At 39.5% G+C, this 19,761-nt stretch overlaps 1 protein-coding gene across 1 annotated transcript in view; it reads left to right on the top strand.

The window, feature by feature from the left end:
- GPC6 (glypican 6) overlaps positions 1–19,761 on the top strand; it is a 1,213,294-nt gene that overhangs the window by 1,154,974 nt on the left and 38,559 nt on the right. The gene's annotated exons all lie outside the window — the stretch shown is intronic.

A 19,761-nucleotide genomic window follows, 5' to 3' on the forward strand; every position in this document is an offset into this window, starting at 1 on the left:
CATACTATTCCATGCTGTATAAGTACCATAGCTGCACAGTATTAGCTGCATAGTATTCCATGCTGTATATGTACCACATTTTCTTTATCCAGTCCATCCTTGATGGGCATTTGGGTTGATTCCATGTCTTTACTATTGTAAATAGTGTTGTAATGAATATACAACATATGTTGTATGGCTGCATAGTATTCCATGCCGTATATGGACCACATTTTCTTTATCCAGTCCATCCTTGGTGGGCATTTGGGTTGATTCCATGTCTTTGCTATTGTAAATAATGTTGTAATGAACATACGTGTGCATGTATCTTTATAACAGAATGATATGTATTCCTTTGGGTGTATATCCAGTAATAGGATTGCTGGGTCAAATGGTATTTCTGGTTCTAAGTCTTTGAGGAATCACCACACTGTCTTCCACAATGCTATATATTTTACTGGTTTATCTCATTTGTTGTTGGAATCCTGTAATGCAAATATAGGCTCCACGAAGGAAGGAGTTTTTGCCCTCTTTTTTTCACTACTTCATCCCTGGTACCTAGGAGAGTGTCTGAAAAAGAGTAGATGTTTGACGAATGAACAAACAAACTCAGCCCGCTTCTCTAATTTACTTTATCTGCATAATCTGCCTGAAAGGATGAAGAAGCTGTGGACAGGCTAAGAGAAGAGACATCACTGCTGGTGGAGGAAGTTACTTCTCAGAAGTAGCATAAGCAAAGGCTTGAGCTGGCGGGGAGCACATGGAGGGGGAACAGGGCTCTGAAAGAAGTGGAGCCTAATTAAAATGAAAAATGTAGCTGGGCATGGTGGCATGCATCTGTAATCCACGCTACTTGGAAGGTTAAGGCGGGAGGGTTTTTTGAGCCCAGGAGTTCAGAGCTGCAATGAGCTAGGATTGCACCACTGGACTCTGGCCTGGACAACAGAGTGAGACCCTGTCTCAGAAAAAGAAAAGGTAAAAATGAAACAATGCATTTAAAATGGAAAATGTGTCATGGAGTTGCCAGTTAGGAATCCATGATAGATGTGAACAAGACACCACTTGTCTGTCCCCTGTCATCAATCCAGACCATTGCCCACCCCACCTGGCTTTCACAGCGCCGTACCTGTGTATCCTTCTGGACCCCAGCTGGGCTGTTCTAGCACCCTTCATCCTTCATTGATTCTCCAGAAAAAAATACTAAACTGCTCACAGTAGCCTAGGAAACCCTGTAGAATCTACTGGCCCACCTCTCTGGCCCCGACTCCTGCCTCTTCAACGTATGCACTGTACCTTTCAGTTGTACCAAACTAACTACTTTCCAAAGCCTTAGTGGCCTTGGTCCACATGAGCCTTTGAACATGGGCTCTGATTGGGAGCCTCAACACCAGCTCATTCTTCAAGATCAGCTCAGAGAGACCCCTGTGGAAGCTTCTCCCTAGAGCCCCTACTTGGCAGACTCAGGACCCCTACTCTGTACCTCTGGACTATCTGATGCTCCACAGGTAATACTTATCCATCAGAAGCTGCATGCATCACCTGTGAGATACAGTGTGAAGACACATTCTGCCTTTAGTTACTCCTCTAACTAAAGGCATCTGCGGCACTCTTGGCCAACTGATGGTACCCAGGCCTTGAGAATGCCTCCCTCACTCCTTGAACCCTCCCTAGAAATTGACTGGATTTCTCATTGAGTGGTCACAGCCCTAAGGTACCACCACAAGATGGGGGACACACGTTAAGAGTGCGAATGCCCAGACTGCAGGTCTAGTACCTGTGTCTGTACTGAGAATAGCACCATGTGTCTATTCTCATTGGTCCTGATTTAACCCGTTATACCCTATCCCCTTTACTGTGGTTTAAGTGCCCTTGCCTTTTCCCATTTGATCTCAGTTTAATCAACTTTGGGTCACTGGTTTCTGCTCTTGAAAAAAACCTACTCTACACTCAGCTTCTATCCTTCTCTACTCAATTCTTGTCAATGTTGACATCACATTGTACTACTATCAGTTTTTATGTCTATGTCTCTGCAGAAGAGAAAGCTCCTTGAAAGTAGAAACAATGTCCTTTTCATCTCTGTAGCCCCAATGCCTAATGCAGTATCTTGCACAGAGAAAACCCTTCATGAATGTTTGTTGACTGAATGCATGAACACACGCAGCAATACAGCCATTGCCATTGGTCTTTAAGAGAAAGGACCATGGCACTTTGGGAGGCCAAGGAGGGTGAATCACCTGAGGTCAGGAGTTCAAGACCAGCCTGACCAGTGTGGTGAAACCCCCTCTGTACTAAAAATACAAAAATTAGCCAGATGTGGTGGTGTGCACCTGTAGTTGCAGCTACTTGGGAGGCTGAGACAGGAGAATTACTTGAACCTGGGAAGCAGAGGTTGCAGTGAGCTGAGACTGTGCCACTGCACTCCAGCCTGGGTGACAGAGCAAGACTCCATCAAAAAAGAAAGAGAAAGGAAGAGAGAGAGAGAGAGAGAGAGAGAGGAAAACGAAAGGAAAGGAAAGGAAGAAAAAAGAGAAAGACCATTTAATTCATGGCAGCAGTACTACATATTCAAAAAATTAAGTAAAGAAAATAAAGACAGAATGTTTTTTAAATTACTGCAGTTAGATTCATTGTCCATGAGAACCTGACCTATAGGCTTAGGAGAAGTGAAAAGATGGATATGAAAAGCTAGACTAAATCTGAAAATAAAAACACTTTTCAGAGAAAGAAAACAAGTGAAGTCACAGGGTTGAGCTTGCCCTGGAGAGATCACACTGTCTACTCTTTAACCCCATGGGTCTGAGTTTTCAGATTTCCCGTGTATCAGGACGAGTTGCGGGATGCAAGTTTAAGAGTGCCAATCTCCAGATTGCAGGTCTAGTACCTGTGTCTGTACTGAGAGCACGTTGTGTGAACACCTCGGCATGGCAACCCCAGGACCACCTATGCCTTCACCATTTTCGATCAGGGAAAAGCTCTTTCCCTTGTAAAGATGACTACAGAGTTTCCATAATTTCCCAGGATACTCAGCATGTTTTTCCTGAAATCCTCTTTTTCATCATGTTTTAGGAGAGCCTGTTCTAATGGCTTTGTTTTTTAAAAAAAAAAAAAAAAACTTTTTAAAATGTCAAGCAAAAGAGATTTCTAAGTGTCTCTTCTTGTTGTGGAGTCACCTTTTCGGAGCTATAATAGTAAAACCAAGTTCTGGACATAAGTTCTAGCTCCTTTGAAGTTTGTCCTGTCTTCTCGACCATATAAATAATGGAGAAGGGGAACTTAGTGGCGTATCTCATTTAGGCACTTGGATAAATAATACCCCACTTTCAGTTATCTTTGTAAAAAACCTTTGAAAAACCCTCCTACCTTTATGAGGACAAAAGAAGCAATTGAAAATGCACTAGGTCTTTTTTAAATATTTGTGATTTGGCTTGAAAAAGAAGGTCAGTTTTCCACATAGGAAATAATTTGAAGAAATAAGAAAATGAAAACTATTTTCAAAAGGCTGCTTAACTTTCCTTTAATGATACTAAAAAGAATGAAGAGAATGAAGCATATTGGAATTTGTGATTTATGGATCACCATGGCATAGTATAAAAATTCAGAAGTAACTTCTAATGAGAAAAATACAAAAAATCAAATCAGTGAATTTTATATTTATTAACCTAGGGGAAAAATTGAGAGGTTAGGTTTCCATTGTGTTCAGAAAGACTGACAGTGTAACCTCATATGCCAGCATGATAATTATACTACGACTTTCCAATGCATCAGGAATAAAACATAACGCTCTTCAAAGAAGGAATAGAAAAGCAACCTAACATTGAGGCTAACTTGACACAAATCATTCTAATTATTTACATTCAGAACTCCTTTTGCTGAGACCGTTTTTTTTTTTGAAGAGATAAAGGCTATTCTCTAAGTACCACTGCTTAGCTACCAAATCTATTAACAGAAAGCCCCTGGCATTTGATCTTTAAGATTCCAGTGTGCTTCCAGTACTGTTTTTATACTTATCTGCAATAAAAAGGTGATTCCTCCAAGTGCTTTGGATTTGGTTGAATCAGATTTACTGTCTGGCTTCTCAACCTTATTCCCAAGTACAATGTAATAGGAAAATGCAAAGCCCTATCAAGTCCCCATGGGTTCCTATGGCAAGGTGGTGAAAATTTTGTTTTCTTTACTACTTTTCATTTCATAAGAGAAATAGTCTCAAGGAGAGGATTTCTAATACAATGTTGTTAGATACAGACCATTAAATATGTGGGGCTGGCTTTCCAGCCTACATATGTAGCCCTGTGGGAAAACTCTCCCTTTGTCATGGAAACCCAGGGGAGGAGTTGGTCTGTGCTGTTTTATGAATAAAAAATCCAGAAGGGGAACTCTTTTTCCATTTTCAAGCCAAGAGGAGTTTTTAGGACTTCCATTTCTTCACACTTGCCTGTTAGAGAAATGGCATAGGTTTTATGGTATTGTGCATCTAGAATGTTCTTACCACCACCTGAAAATTATTATTTCCGCTGATAGTTAAGATAGATAATAGACAATTGATTGATGATAGATGATTGATGATTGATTGATTGATTGATTGATTGATTCAGGGACAGTATAACCCACTGTTAGACATAACCAGAAGCATAATTGGGCAAATAGCATTTGATTCATCTGTCTTTGGACTTCCTAAAGGAAGATGGGCTGATTTAAAATGTTATCCTGAAAAATGTGTAGTCTTATATTTGTTTGGAGGGCTCCAGCCATAGGCATTGTTAGACATGGCCTAGAAAATTAGGAAAGGCTACTCAAACTATAGTGGTGTTAGAAAAAGGCCAAGAATGAGGACATTGTTTGTAGGGCTGCTAGAATCACAATGGTGTTGGAGAAGGTCTAGAACATTAGCATGGACTGATAATTCAGGGAAGAGTACAAAGATTTCCAGAGTGCTATCCTCCTCCCCGCAAATATATTTTCCATCTTTTTTTGAAATGAGTGGGACCTACCGACAGGCACAGGGCTTTTCAAATGAATTAACACTCTCCAGTTCACCAGTTCTGTTGATTTGAGACTGCAGGCTCTGGGGCCCCACTGCCAAGGCTCAAAATCAGGCCCTACTACTTGTGCTGTGTGATCAAGGCCAAGTGACTTCACTCTTCACTTCCTCGGTGTCTTCACTGTTTGTGTGAGGTTGTGATGATTAAACAATGAGATAGGAGTGATGGGTTTAGCATGGGGCCGGCCACTTAGTGAGGATTTGATGACATCTCACTAAACAAAAAAGTCACCATAGAAATGCAATTCTCAGTTATGGCATCTGTAAAGTTGAGACATCAACAGCTACCTTTCAGCATTTTTTACAAATTGGAGGCAATTATGGATTTAGTTGCTGAGTGTCTAATAGGTAATGGTAGCCATCACTGTTGTTATCATAATTTTTATCAGCACCTGTCTCACTCCTTGTTGTACAGGTCAGGAAAACCCAACTAGATCATAGCTTCTTGAAGACAAGCAGGCTTCATGGGATACTACCTGCATAGTTGCACAAGACCCAGTGTTTAGAAGTACCTGACGCTCCGTAAATGCCACGTTCAAATTCCTAATAATATTTAAACAGGGAGCCCTGCATTTTCATTTTGCACTGGGCTCTACAAATTATGTAGCTGATCCTGAGGACAGGGACTCTTTCTAACTTGGTTTTATAAACTTAGTCTGCCAGGCACAGTTCTTGATACACAGTATGTTTGCATTAGATGTTTCTCGAAGTGAATGGGCATTGCCACTCATTAATAATAACTGAACATGAAATTCATTTATTTGATGCACAGTTTCAGAAATCCAGGCAGGCTCCTCCAGAGCTTATCAAGTCCTTTTGCGGACAGACCTTTGGCCTGTGACAAAGGATCAGTAGTGACAATAATCATTCCAAGTAAATTTTGTAAATGTAGAAATGGATTATTTGCAGGATCTACTGCATAAATTCAGACAGGAAGGTTGGTTACATGTTTAAAATTATTGCTTGGAACAGATTAAAGGGTGCAAAAAATGTTAGCAAAATCACTTGGGAAAGGTGGTTTCTAATGGTTTTAATATTGGCACAGTTAGTAACTGACTTTAAATCCTTCCTTGATCAACATAAAAAGACATTTCAAGGGAAAGGAAATAAATTGTAATGCCATTAACCATCACACATTGTAGGAGTACCTATTATAAAAAATCCTTTCTAAGTTTTACTGTTCTGGATCTAAGCTTATTTCATAGAAATAAAGAATTAAATACTACACTTGATTTCATTTTGGAATATTAATGAGATTGAAATAAGTTTTAAATTTTCCTTTGACTCATTAAGCTGGAAAGTCAAAGTGCTAAAAATATATACTTTTGCTTCAAAATAGACTGAAATGGATACAAAGAATTTTGTGTCAGAGGGAATCTAACTTAGAGTAAAAGGACCTATCGGGAGAAATTTGAAGCAATTGTAATACAGAATTTGGCTATTATACATAAACATATGTCTATATTCATCATGTAGCTTTACTTGTCAAAAAATATCTTAAAACTTGTACAGTCAGAAAAAGTATTAATAACATAAAATTTCACAGCCCCCTTTTAGAACTGTGGCCTTAACATTTTGTAGGGAAATAAAGCTTTGGTTAACCTTGGCTCTGGTAGACCTCATTAAAATAACAGCCTGTCAGTTTCAAGTTTAAAATAACAGGGTTGTCAGTTTTATATGCCGTGGAACAATCCACAGTTTTCTTCTCGGGGATAAGACTGGTAAGAGGGGGTGAAAGGTGGACAAAGATTGGACAACACTGCCATCTGGTGGTCGTAGTGAAGGTGGTCTCTAAAGGCCCGCAGATGAGGCTGGACCACCTTGAAGGAAAAGATGTCAGGCTGCTTTAAGCAAGTCATTGTATCGACTTTTTGATAGCCTTTTGCCTTTAAAATGTAGGTACATGCCCAGAGCCTAGAAGCAATTTATAATCTCAAAGTTACAGTAAATCAATAATAAACTCAGCTTTTTGGTAATCTTTAATCCCTGCATATCCATGACTTGATAAAATTAATTTTCAAGAGAATGAAATCTTGTGAAAAGAATTAGATTCAACAAAAACCTTTTTTAATTTTACTTTAAGTTCTGGGACACATGTGCAGAACCTGCAGGTTTGTTACATAGGTATACATGTGCCATGGTGGTTTGCTGCACCCATCAACCTGTCATCTAGGTTTTAAGCCCCACATGCATTAGGTATTTGTCCTAATGCTCTCCTTTCCCTTGCTCCCCAACCCCCGACAGGCCCTGGTGTGTGATGTTGCCCTTCCTGTGTCCATGTGTTCTCACTAGATTCAACCAAAACTTTAAAAAATATTTTCCTTTATTACAACCACCACATATCTGGTGTCTTATTGCATGAGTATCTTGTGAGAAATTCATCAAACTGATGATATATGATTTGTGTACTTTTCTGGATGATTATTAAACTTTGGTAAAAATAAATACGAGCAAAAAAAAATCTGTTCATAGGCAAAATTTTGATGGACGTCACAATGCTGAATGGAACATGTTCCCATTTATATAAACTGAAGCAATTCTAGACATAGGCTGGATTCAAGCAGACTTCTACTGTAACCTAACTTCGATTCAGTTCTTTCCTGCTGTACTTGGGACAGCTGACTGTGGGTATGGAGTAGGGGCAGGAGAGTGAGGTCAGAGAAAAAGGATAAAAATGAGTTCTGTTGTTTTGAAATGCAACCTACTCAAAAAGTTCAGAAGAAGATACTGAACACTCTAATGTTAAGCTAATAGCCCACCTTTAGCTCATTCAGACAACAACCCCTAGCCTAGGAATCACCCTCAACCCCTCTCAGTAGCAACTGGCCCCCTCTCCTGACGTGCTTAGGAAGGACGTTAGACCGTGCTCTCAGTACGGCAGCAAGCAGCCACACAAGGCTGTTGACCACCAGGGATGTGCTGTAGACAGAAATGAAATGTGCTCTAAGTGAAAAACCCACAACAGATTTTGAAACCTGTGCCATCTAACGTGGCAGCTACTAGCCATGTGTGACTATTGAGCAACGGAGATGTCCGGTGGAATGAATTGAGATGGACTTGTAAGTAGAAAATACAAACTAGTCTCTAAAGACTTAGTACCAGAAAAGAATAAAGAACATACAATATCTCATTTAAATGTTTCGTGTTTACTATATATTGAAACAATGTTTTGAATAAGTTGTGTTCAACAAAACTTGTTGAATGTTATACATTGAAATTAGCTTCAACTTACTTTTTTTTCAATGTGGCAACTAGAAAATGTAAAAAGACACCTGTAGCTCCTTTGTGGCTCACATTATGTTTCTGTTGGATATTGCTGCCTTTAGGCTCTCATTGCTTCTTCGAACAGGATAGCCATTTTGCCATTTTACAGGTTGTTTTCTCTCCCACTGGAGCTAAAGTGGGCTGCCTATGACACCTCTGCAGCTTGTAGGAGACTAAGAGGACCTGTTTAGGTTATTGGATGCTTATGATGCAAAGGTGAAAGCCAAGCAAAGTTATGTCACTTGGGTCTAATCATAAGAGGAGTAAATGGTACTCCCTGGTTGGTGCCCCATGGGGTAAATTGGATCTTTAAGCTAAGCAGATGGCTCTCAGGAACAGGTAATTTACCTCACAGGGGTGAGAACTTGATTTGCAAAAAAGAATGCAGTTTAGTCCCCCAGTGCCATATGTCCCCATGGTGACATTTGTACTCATTAAGTACTTGCAGTTCCAAGTGCCCTAGCAATGTATGAACTTAAGTTTCCACTTTCTCCCTTGCTGTAAAATATTGATTTTACTTCTCACACCCTGCAACCCTTAAACTTGTGAGCCATTTTTAATGCTCATTTGTGTGTATATATCTTTCCTCCACTGGGTGGTTAATTGAAGGCAGGACCATGTCCTTTAAATCGCTGTATGCCCAGGACCTTAAAAAGGCCCAGTACATTGTAGATACAAATCAAGTGTGTGTGCCTGCCTGTGTGCAGGTGTGTGTGGGGATGGGGGTGTTTAGTCGGAGTGACTGTTCATAAATAGACCCTAAACAACCAATTATCTGTAATATAGGGAAGCTTACAAGGAAGATGCCCTTCCCTATGTCAATAATTTATTTTGCAAGTAAGGCCATGTACAATTTACATTTCATTTACAATTTCATTTGAAGACCCAGAATTTGAACTTGCCCTTCTGCCTACTCTGCCAATTGTTCCTTTGTTCATTTGCTATCTATCGAGTACAACCAAAAACCAGGCCCTGTGCTAGGCGACAGGACACACATCTGCTAGGAAGTGGTGAACATAAAGGACAGAGGCCCTGCCCCTATGTCCCCTGCAGCTGGGAGGGAAGCCCACACCCACGATGAGTGGGCAAATCTCTATGGTAGGTAAAACCGAAGGGATCTCTGTGGGCACGTATTCTGGGGAGGTCCTAAGTTGAAACCCATAGGAAGACTTTCAACTAAATTATACTCTTCTCTCCAATGTACAGACTCTACGCTTGAGTAAAAGTTCATAGCCAGCCTTGGGTGCAGTGGTTTACATTCTTAGAGGTATTTACTAGTATCTCATCCCTTAGGCTAAAATCTTTGGTATTTGAACTTGAACCAGTTCCCAGTTAAACCCAGGAAGAAAAAAGGCAGATCATGGAATTATAGCATAAATATAACATAAGAAATTTAAAAGTAGCATTTATTATGCACCACACAATGCAAGTCTATATAGTTAAGTATAAATGAAATCATACATGCCCAAAAGACATTTATATGCTTTTGGTTGCCTATTCCATTGAAGATTTATGGCAACCCGTCTGTACCCTAAATGGCTTTAGAATTTAGATAAATCTGATCTCCACCTACCACTTGCTCAATACTTTCCTATGCTGCATCTAAATTACTTTTCCAATGTGTGCACATCTTTGTGGGTACTCTTGCTGTTGGATAGAATAATGTTTGCAATATCTCACTTAAGTAAGATATCATGCTCAATGACACCACTCTTGGGTGAGCAAAAGGTGTTTCCTGTTTCCCGATAAGTTCCAAATGTCTGTAGGCTTCAGAGAAAGAGACCAGAATGCACGTCTATTTCTCAGTTTTGGTGTGGAAGAATAAAGCCACCGAACTGCTGGAATTAAATAACGAACTCTAAAATATTCAGGAATGCCTAAACTTGAAGTGAAATGCTTTACAATGCCTCCTCCCCCTTTTTTAATTAGCAGACTTACTTGTCCTGGATTTCATTCCCTAAAGATGAAATTTCAATATTTTCAGAGTACCTTCAGGTAGCTATGAGCTTAACGAAATCACTGTGTTGTGCCAATCACAGGTAGAAATAGAGATGGAAATTCTGTATGGGTTTCCTAAGTATATCAAAGGCCCTATGAAGGGGTTGTACATTTGAAATAAGAGTTGGCAAAGAATCTGAATTTTTCAGCAAAAGTAAGTGTTCAAACATTAAACTTTTTTCACATTAGCAAAATTGGGCTATTAAATAATTGGAGTGCTCTCTGGCAGTTTTCCAAATCAGGGCTAATTTCCAGGTTAGTCCTATACAAAGGGGTCAATCCTATGCCACTAGCATCATCTTGTTAGCTATATCAGGAAATTCAGGAAATATGGAGGAAATTTGCCTTTCAAACCACAAACAACTTCCAAAAGGTTTCATTCCATAATGATGATAGAATAGATGATGGTAGGAGCAGAGGTCAGATTTAAAATAAAATATCCAAAATGCTTCAAGGTGGCTTATATAACTGCTAGAAATACTGAATTCATTCTCTTCTTTTGAAAGCACACCTGAGATCTTCCGATCCAGCATTATGAAGACTGCATATCTAGTGACCTAATTTAGAATCAGCACTTGTCACAATCCATGCTCTAAATCATGGCAAGTTCCCTGGGAATGTCTGCCTCTATACAGCAAAAATAATGCCTGAAAAAAGATAGAGGCCAAAGTTAGCCACCAAGGAGGATACAGCTGTTCTCCAAACCAGAGAGCAAGAGAGCAGATGGCACAGACCTTTGGTCAGAAAGGAATCCAAAGGAGCATTTACCAAGGTCTAGGCAGAGAAAAATAGAAGCCACTCTTTGAATTTGAAACCAGGTAGAGCTTGCAAACGAACAAAGCCAGGCATGAGAGAAAAATTGAGGGCTCAGTCTCAATGCCAAGTGAGGAGAAAGAATAAGAATGTGTTTCTGCTGTGTACTCAAGCCCTGTCCATAAAGACCCAGAACTGCCTAGCAAGGGGAGATGACTTGACTTAGGTCAAAACAGCAAATCCTAAGTCCTCCTTCATTTATATCTGTCATTAGAAACATTTAAATAGAGTCTAGATGAGCCTGTCAAGAATGCTGTGGAAGCATCGGACGGACCGTGAGAGCTCCCCTAAACCTCTAAATTCCATGATTCAGCAATAAAACTACTCCTTGAAATCATTGCTATTTTTCAGTCTTGAAAAGTAAATAGTGCCACATTTTAGGTGCCTTGGTGCAAAGTAATACTTTGACTTGGTCTGGCTTCCCAAGGAACAAATGAATTCTTGTGTTTTTCTTTTCACTACTGAATTCAATAGATATTAGTTTAATGTCAGACTGTGTCATCTCTCAAGGACCCCATCAGTGTTTTCAGGAGAATGCATGCCCTAAATATAGTGTGATCAGCTAGCCAAGAAATTCTAAGCCAAAAACCAGACAGGATTACTCAGACTGAACTTTTCAAGCCATTCCCAGTTCTCTACGAAACTCAACAAAACTAAGCATTGTGTTTTCAAACCTTCAAAGATTCACTTCTTACTTAAAAAAATTTTTTTTTATATCCTTCTTAGTCTTTCCTATGAAACGTGTGTTTGTCACCTTGGGAGTAATGTTAAAAGTACTGTCCGGGCGCCATGGTTCACACCTGTAATCCCAGCACTTTGGAAGGCTGAGGTGGGTGGATCATGAGGTCAAGAGATCAAAACCATCCTGGCCAACGTGGTGAAACCCCATCTCTACTAAAACTACAAAAATTAGCTGGGCATGGTGGCACATGTCTGTAGTCCCAGCTACTCGGGAGGCTGAGGCAGTAGAATGGCGTGAACCCGGGAGGCGGGGGTTGCAGTGAGCCGAGATGGCGCCACTGCGCTCCAGCCTGGCGACAGAACAAGACTCTGTCTCAAAAAAATAAAAACAAACAAAAAAAAGTACCACACCACCACGAAAATATATGTCATGTGGAAACAGACTAGAAGTTATCATTGGACTCCCTGGAAACACATGATAGAGCCCAAAATGTCGGAGTGGTTTTAGGTTGAATAGTGTCTTAAGGACTCTGTAAAGTGCTGGGTGTAACATATGGTCAAAGTCAGCTTTAGGGTCACTGACAAACTGCATTCCACAGAACCCTGCTATCATCCCCAAGACTTATCTAGAAGTTTCCTAAAAGAAAACATGTTATTAGTACAAGCAATTTCTCCACCAAGCATTACAAAACCTACCCAAACATTACATTATAGAGGGGCCAATCTGAGACATGAAAAATGACACCAAAGAGTTTCATAAACTCAGAATAAATGGAAAACTGATGTTCTAGTGAAGACAGTGCTAAAAGCCATTATCGGAAGATATGGATTACTTGCTCTAAGAATGTGAGGGAGGGAGATTGTGTTTATAGATATGTGGCCACATCAGAAAAAGTAATATTCTATCTGAGACTTAGGAACTATAAATACCGTCCTCCAGAGTGCATGTGTTTCCCGAGGGAGTAAGAGAAGCTGTGAACAGGTACATTCACAGACCTTGTTTGATTACTGAAGGAGTATGCATGACTTGAATTCTGATGCGGGCTCACACGGTGAATCAAATGACTTGGTGCTGTCAGAAAAGACCATTCCTCTCTACAGTAAAGTTAGATGAGGTCACTGTCTCCAAAACTGGATTATATCAAACTCTTAGGTTGCAAAAATTGTTTTGTGTATGGTGACTTTCTCTTGACCAAGTCAAATGGCCTTGTCCCTGAGCAAAAACCAGCCTGCCTTCATTTCTTTAAACAGATTGTTTTCCAAAGCTTACCAATGACCTCCAGCCTATAAAATATTCACATTGGTTTTTTTCCTTCAATATTTATTATTTAGAGTGTAGTCCTTTAAATATTCATCATATTTTTCTAAAGATATGGTATATATTATTTACATCTGGTTACATTATGTTTTCATCGTGATGAAATGGGCACATCGAAACTTTCTGAAGTCAGGAACAAATAGGGTGTTGGGCCAGGTGCACACAACATGTAGCCAGTGAGGTAGATTTACATCCAGGGATGGTTGAGGGAAAACAGCAGGTGACCTTCTCACAGTGACTGCTCTGGAAAGATCCAGAGGAAATAAACGGTCCAGGGTAGATGGACTTGGGACCTTCTGTGGTTGGGTAGACAGCCATGGGCTGAAGGAGAAAGTCAAATATGTCTCATCAGAGAATTCACATGGGATACAAAAGCAATAATGGAGTTCACAAACACAACAACTCAGAATTCAACAGGTCACCTGCTTAGAAAAACAAAGGGAAGGTGGTGGAATGTGTTTATGAGGATTGCAAAGACCCTTTAAGCTGGGATTTTTTCCATTTTTAGTTAAATTCTCATGCTTTTTCCTTAAGCCAGGATTGTTTTTGAGGTCCCCCAGGTGTCCATCTTACCTGTGTAAATTACAACTAGAATGACATTTAAGACAACAGGAGTCTGAAATGCTAATTAGAAGACTGAGGGGATCATCTGAGATCTCTCTCTTCCTCTGGGGGTAATCGGGTCAAGGAAAGTGAGTTTTGGTGTTTTGTTGTTTTTTTCCCCCCCCCTAAAAACCTGAACGAATTTGTCCATGCCTCTTTTACTCTCTAAAGTTACACTTGGAAAGCAGTTGCTGGCAGGTAATCAATCATTTTTGAAATCTTACTTCCCTTAGCAGATCATCAGCAATGCTGTTCGTGTATTTATTCATTTGACAAATATTTATTAAGCACTGGTACACACAAAGCTCTGTTTACTGAGTCTCTGGCTGTGGAGCAGTTATTCCCTTGGAGCCAAGAAAGTACAGCTGTTCTTTAGCAAATGAGTAGCTGAAGATCAGAGTGGTGGCTAAAAGCCATTGCTTCTACATGGACAAAATCGTCCTGTTCTTGGAGGTTAAAACTTGGGAGGCTGTAATGCATTATTTTTGTTTTTGATCCCTGGATGAAAATTATTAATTAATCTGCTTCCTAATCTTTCCCATGACAAGAGTTCAGCAACCACAAAAGAACAAATAGCAGCAAAGTGTTATTTGCTTGAGAAGGAATATGGTGGTGTTCCCTGGAAGGGAATTTCCAGACAAATTAATATGTGTTCCCACAGCCCTTTGCTTAGCTAGGACTATAATGTTTGTTCCACATCAGTTACCCCCGCTAGACAGTGCTACAAACCCTTCAAGGATAGCAACTGTGTACAAGTCATATTTTGCATTCCCAGAGTCTACTGTAAAACCTGTCTTATAAAAGGCATGTTAGAAGTGTTTAATGAAGGAATACTAGCCACAAAAGCCTTTTTTCTTATTTAACCAATGTTTTGGAACTTTTTCTAAACTGTACTACATTTTCTTGTCTCATTAAACAGATTTCATTGAATGTTATTGAATTTTTACTTGCTATTAACAGATTTAAAATATGGTATGAGTCCCTGTGCTGTAGACTGGTGATCTGCAAATATTTTTGGTCTTGCACCTCTATCAGCGAAATATTCTGGATGATAGACAACCAGAATACCTATAAATATTTATACATAAATTCTAATATAAGCACTACAGAAATAACACATTCTGTACCTGATGAAATTTACATAAAAACAGAAAGTTTTGAAAGATGAGAAAAATATATTCTTCTTTATTTCTATTTTGTAATGTTCCAGACATATCAAGAATAAGAGGAATATTATGCCTGCCATTGTGTTGTTTACTTGTGCTTGCTTTGTTTGAAATGAAAGAAATCCAAAGTTTCTTTTCAAAAGCTATTTAAGTCCTATTCCATTAATTAAAACTAATTAATGTAATCCATGAATGCCTTAGTCAGTACATATGCTGGATCAATAAATGCCTTAGCCAGTACATATGCTGCATCAATACACCAGCAGCAAGTTAATGGTGGTGGAGGTGCCACTGCTGCCCTCCCCACTATGAAAGTCTTACTCTGTCCTTGGGGTAATTGAGAAATAGCCATCCCTGTATGGACTGGTTGAAATATCAATCTCTAGATTAAAAATTAGGAAAGCTTAATCCCTCTTGTATTTTTATACTTAAAAATAGAAATAGGAATTCTAATCCTGAATCATACTGAATGTCTTGCACACCCGCAGAGATGCACACACACTCCTGCCACCAACCCAACACACATACTTCAAAAACCAAGGTTATCAGCTATGGTCATAGTAGGCCTAGTGGTTAAGAGTAATGATTGCAGAATCTGCATTTGAATCTGAATCTCATCTCCATCATTAACTAGATGTGTGGCAAGTTTTTTAGCCTTTCTAAGGCCTGTTTCCTTTTTGTATAAGGGCGTAATGATACTTATTTAGCACCGTCAGAGTTGTGAAGATGGAATGCGCGTGAGGGCCTCAGCTCAATGAAAGCTCACAGTTAATCCCCATTTGTTTGAGTCAAATACTGCCCTGTGCTGAACCCAGGAAGGCTCTTAAAAGCCATGAGCCCTAACCACAAAGTCTTATCTCTTTCCCAACTTTTCATTATTTGTAACTTTTTCAGTATTGAAATGGTGGGGAAAAGATAGTAAAATGAACATCCATATAACCCTCATACAGATTCAATAATGGTTGACTGTTTTGCTATTTTCAAGTAAGTAAAATATGCAGTGACACGTTATCCCTAAGTATCTCAGCGTGAATCTCCTAAAAGCAAGCACAGTCTCCTATACAGCCATGACATCATGATCACACTTAAGAAAATTAGCAGTTATTCAATGATATCAACTACTATTTATTCTACATTCAAAATTATCAAAGCTCTTACTTACAGCTGGGTCCCTACCTCCAAATCCAGGGGTCAGTTTCTCTTCCTTCCTTCCTTTTCCTTCCTTCCTTCTTTCCTTCCTTTCCTCCTTCCTTCCTTCCTTCCTTCCTCTTTTTTTTCTTCTCTTTCTTTCTCTCTCTTTGTTTCTTGCTTGCTTACTTTCTTGCTTTCTTCTTTCACCTGCCCTCTTTTGAAGCATTAAAGGCCAGTTGTCTTATATAATATCTCATCACTAGATGTGTCTGATTATTTATGGTGTTACTTAGTTTTTTCCTCTATTGCCAGTATTTCCTGTAAACTGATTTTTTTAAGTCAGAAACTTGATGGGATTCAGGTGAAATATTTGGAGCAAGATTACTTCTTAGGTAAATTTGTCATAGAAGAGGACTTAGATAGTTCTTTCTGCTCGTTGACTTTGCTCATCTCTGTTTTTAGCAATCATTCCACCTTGTCGCCTTCCTCCCTCTTTAGCCTAATTTTACAGTACTGTAATGGTAGGTATGAGAAGGGCGCCCTCTCTTCCTAATAGAGTCAAGTGTTCATGGGCCTTTTGACTCTTAAACTAGGAGTGTTTGTCTCTGCTGACATTAGGAGTTGCAATTATCAGAACTCAGAATCAACTTCAGATAAATCCTAAAAGAGGGTTCATGTTTTCCCTATGGACCCCAACAGTATATGTTTGGATCGGATTCCAGAGACATAACAGGAGTTGTTTAACTTCCAGAATCTATCAAATAGCACAGATGAAAAAAGTAATACTTAAATATTACTGGGATTACTAATATTACAGCATTACTGAAACAATATTGGAGCGATGGTAAATACCGTTCACAAGTATTGGCAAGAGTTCATTTTTCCTAGAATAGCTCATTCAGGAATCAGAGAAAGGAAATTGTTACAAATTTTGTATGTTATCCCAAGTCTTTCTTCCCATCTGGTGTGTTATTAATGAATTAGGGCTAACTGTCATTGTCAGTAATATATTTGTACTAAGAGTGCTTGTTAACAGAAAGCTTAATTCACAGTTGTGTACGCTTAAGTTTCCAGGAAAAAAAAAAAAAAAAACACCTCATGTCTGGAGCTACAGCAGAGCAGTTACATATATTATTCAGAAATATCAATAACTAAAATGAGAAAAATATTTCTAAATTATGTGCAAATTGAAAGGCCTTCCTGATACTGAAAAATAAACTGCAATTATTCAGACATAAATGAATCAAAGGCATGTTCTTTTCCAGTGGCTAATAGTGTCCGTGTTTTCAGCCGTCTGCCTCGCCGTCACCGTCTGCAGGTGAGTTGGCCAGTGTTTCCGTGCAGATTGTTAAAACAGCATTTACATTTCCCACTGCTCCTTTGATGTTATCTCCTTCAATTGCACAATGAAAACACACAGCTACCGAAATGCCAGAGGGAACATACTCTGATTCTAAATGTGCTGCGGTGAACAATGAGAGGAAACCCACATCCCCGTGATGGGCTCCTCACTTAGCCAAATACAATCCCACAGTTGTCTCCCACCCATTTTGGGAGGATGAACACACAGTATTGTGACCCCAGCTAATTGGTGTTAACCATAGTCTATGACCTTGGAATAGAATGGGACAATTCAATCCATTATCTTCACCAACATTTATTGAGCATCTACTGTGTGCTTAGACCTGTGTGACCAACTGATCCTGGTTTACCTGGGATGTTCCCATTTTAATGCTGAAAACTCGTCACCCTGGAATCCCCTAAGTTGTGGCAAATTTGGATGATTAGTCACTTGATCCATACTGGACACTGTGGATAAAGATAAATTACAACCCTACTTCCTCCAACAAGAAGCATGTTGTCTAAAGGAGAATCAGAAAAATAAGCCAATTATTAGAGTTTCGAGTGGTCAGTACTTAGAATCATCAGGAGGGCACTGGGCAGTGCAAAAAGCTGAATCTCAATCTAACCTGGGACCCGAGAATGCACTCCGAAGGAGACAGCGTTTGAGAATGATTTAAAGAATGAGCAGTGCAACATCCACCATTAAATTCTGCACATACTGAAAGGAGACACCTGTGGGACGGCATGCAACTTTGTTCTTTCTCTGAGTCTCAAAATCTGTGTATCTGGTTTAGATTCCCATAACCTGGAGGTAGGATTGTAGTACAAAATAAGCAGAAAGAGAGTGCTCATTCTTAGTTTGTTTTATTATGGGACAGCATAAACCTGACAGTATTTCAGACCTAAAGGTGGTGGTCATTTTCTGAACCAGATGTAAATATATAACATGTATTTCTTTCTCTGAGGATTGTCTTGACAAGAGTGAGAATGAGTGGTCTTGTGGGGACGCCTTCAGTGGAGGTTAGGGCACCAAAGTGACACTACGCAGAACAAATACAATGTGAGGAATTGTTTTTCACATGGTTTATTTTGGAAAAAAAAAATAGTCAAACTTACGGAAAGTTGCATTTGTTTTGAAAAATTTTATACTCTTTATTTAGATTTACCATATATTAAAAAGTTGTCACATTTACCTTTTCTCTTTTTGTTTATACATCTGTATATTTATTGTTATTCTTGATTATTACTGAGCTGTTGTAGAGCAAGTTGTGGAAATTATACCCCTTTCATTGTAAACCCTCCAGCGTGTATCTCCCGAGAGTACAGCATTCTCCTGTGTTACCACAGTATGATTTTATATTCAGGAAATTTAACACTAACATAATGCTATTATCTAATAGAGAGCCAGCATACAAATTTTGCTCACTATCACAGTAATGTCTTTTATTGGCAATTATCCTTCCGACCTAGCATTTAGTCCAGAGCCCTCAGCCTGCATTTAGCTATCACGTCTCTTACGTCTCTTATTCTTAATCTGGAAGGACTCTTCAGCTTTGTCTTGCCTTTTATGATGGACATCGTTGATGAGCAGAGGCCAGCTGGTTTTCAGAATGCCCCTCAGTCTCGGTTTGTCTGATGTGTCCCCATGATTAGGTTCAGATTATGAATTTGGGGCGGCCTGAGTGACGTGTCTGTCTTGGCACATCACATCAGGGGGAACACATGACCAATTTGTCCCCTTGCTTGATCATTCGGTGAAGGTGGCAGCCTGCCAAGTTTCCACACTGTAAAATTACTAGTTTTCCATTTGTAATTAATAAGCAACTGTGTTACTAGGTACTTTGAGATTCTGTAAATATCCCATTCCCCATCAGATGTTGACTCAACGCTTCTTTGCATCTATATTTGTTTGCTAAGGCCATCATAACAAAGTACCACAAACTGAGTTGCTTAAAACAGCAGACATTTACTGTCCCACAGTTCTGGGGCTGGAAGTCTGAAATCAAGGTGTCGGCCGGGTTGGTTCCTTCTGAGGGCTGAGAGGAAAGGATCCGTTCTAAGCCTCTCTCCTTGGCTTGTAAATAAGCATCTTCTTCCTGTGTCTCTTCATATTATCTTTCCTCTGTGCGTGTCTCTGTGCTCAAATGTCCCCTTTTTATAAGCACACATCATATTGAGTGAGGGCCCACCCACGTGACTTCACTTTAACTTATTTATCTCTGTAATGACCCTATCTCAGAGTAAAGTCACATTCTGAGGTACCAAGGGTTAGAAACTTAACATGTTAAAGGAAGGAAAAGAATTCAATTCATAACAGATGTATTCCAGCCATCTCTGGACTTTCCCAATGTTCATTATGAAGCCAAAATGAAATTAAATTCCTCTCCCTACCCTTTCTGCAAGTGAAAAGTCAGTGTTCAGCCTGA

Source organism: Colobus angolensis, unplaced genomic scaffold (genome assembly GCF_000951035.1).
Source record: "Colobus angolensis palliatus isolate OR3802 unplaced genomic scaffold, Cang.pa_1.0 Scaffold13, whole genome shotgun sequence".
Lineage (NCBI taxonomy): Eukaryota > Metazoa > Chordata > Mammalia > Primates > Cercopithecidae > Colobus > Colobus angolensis.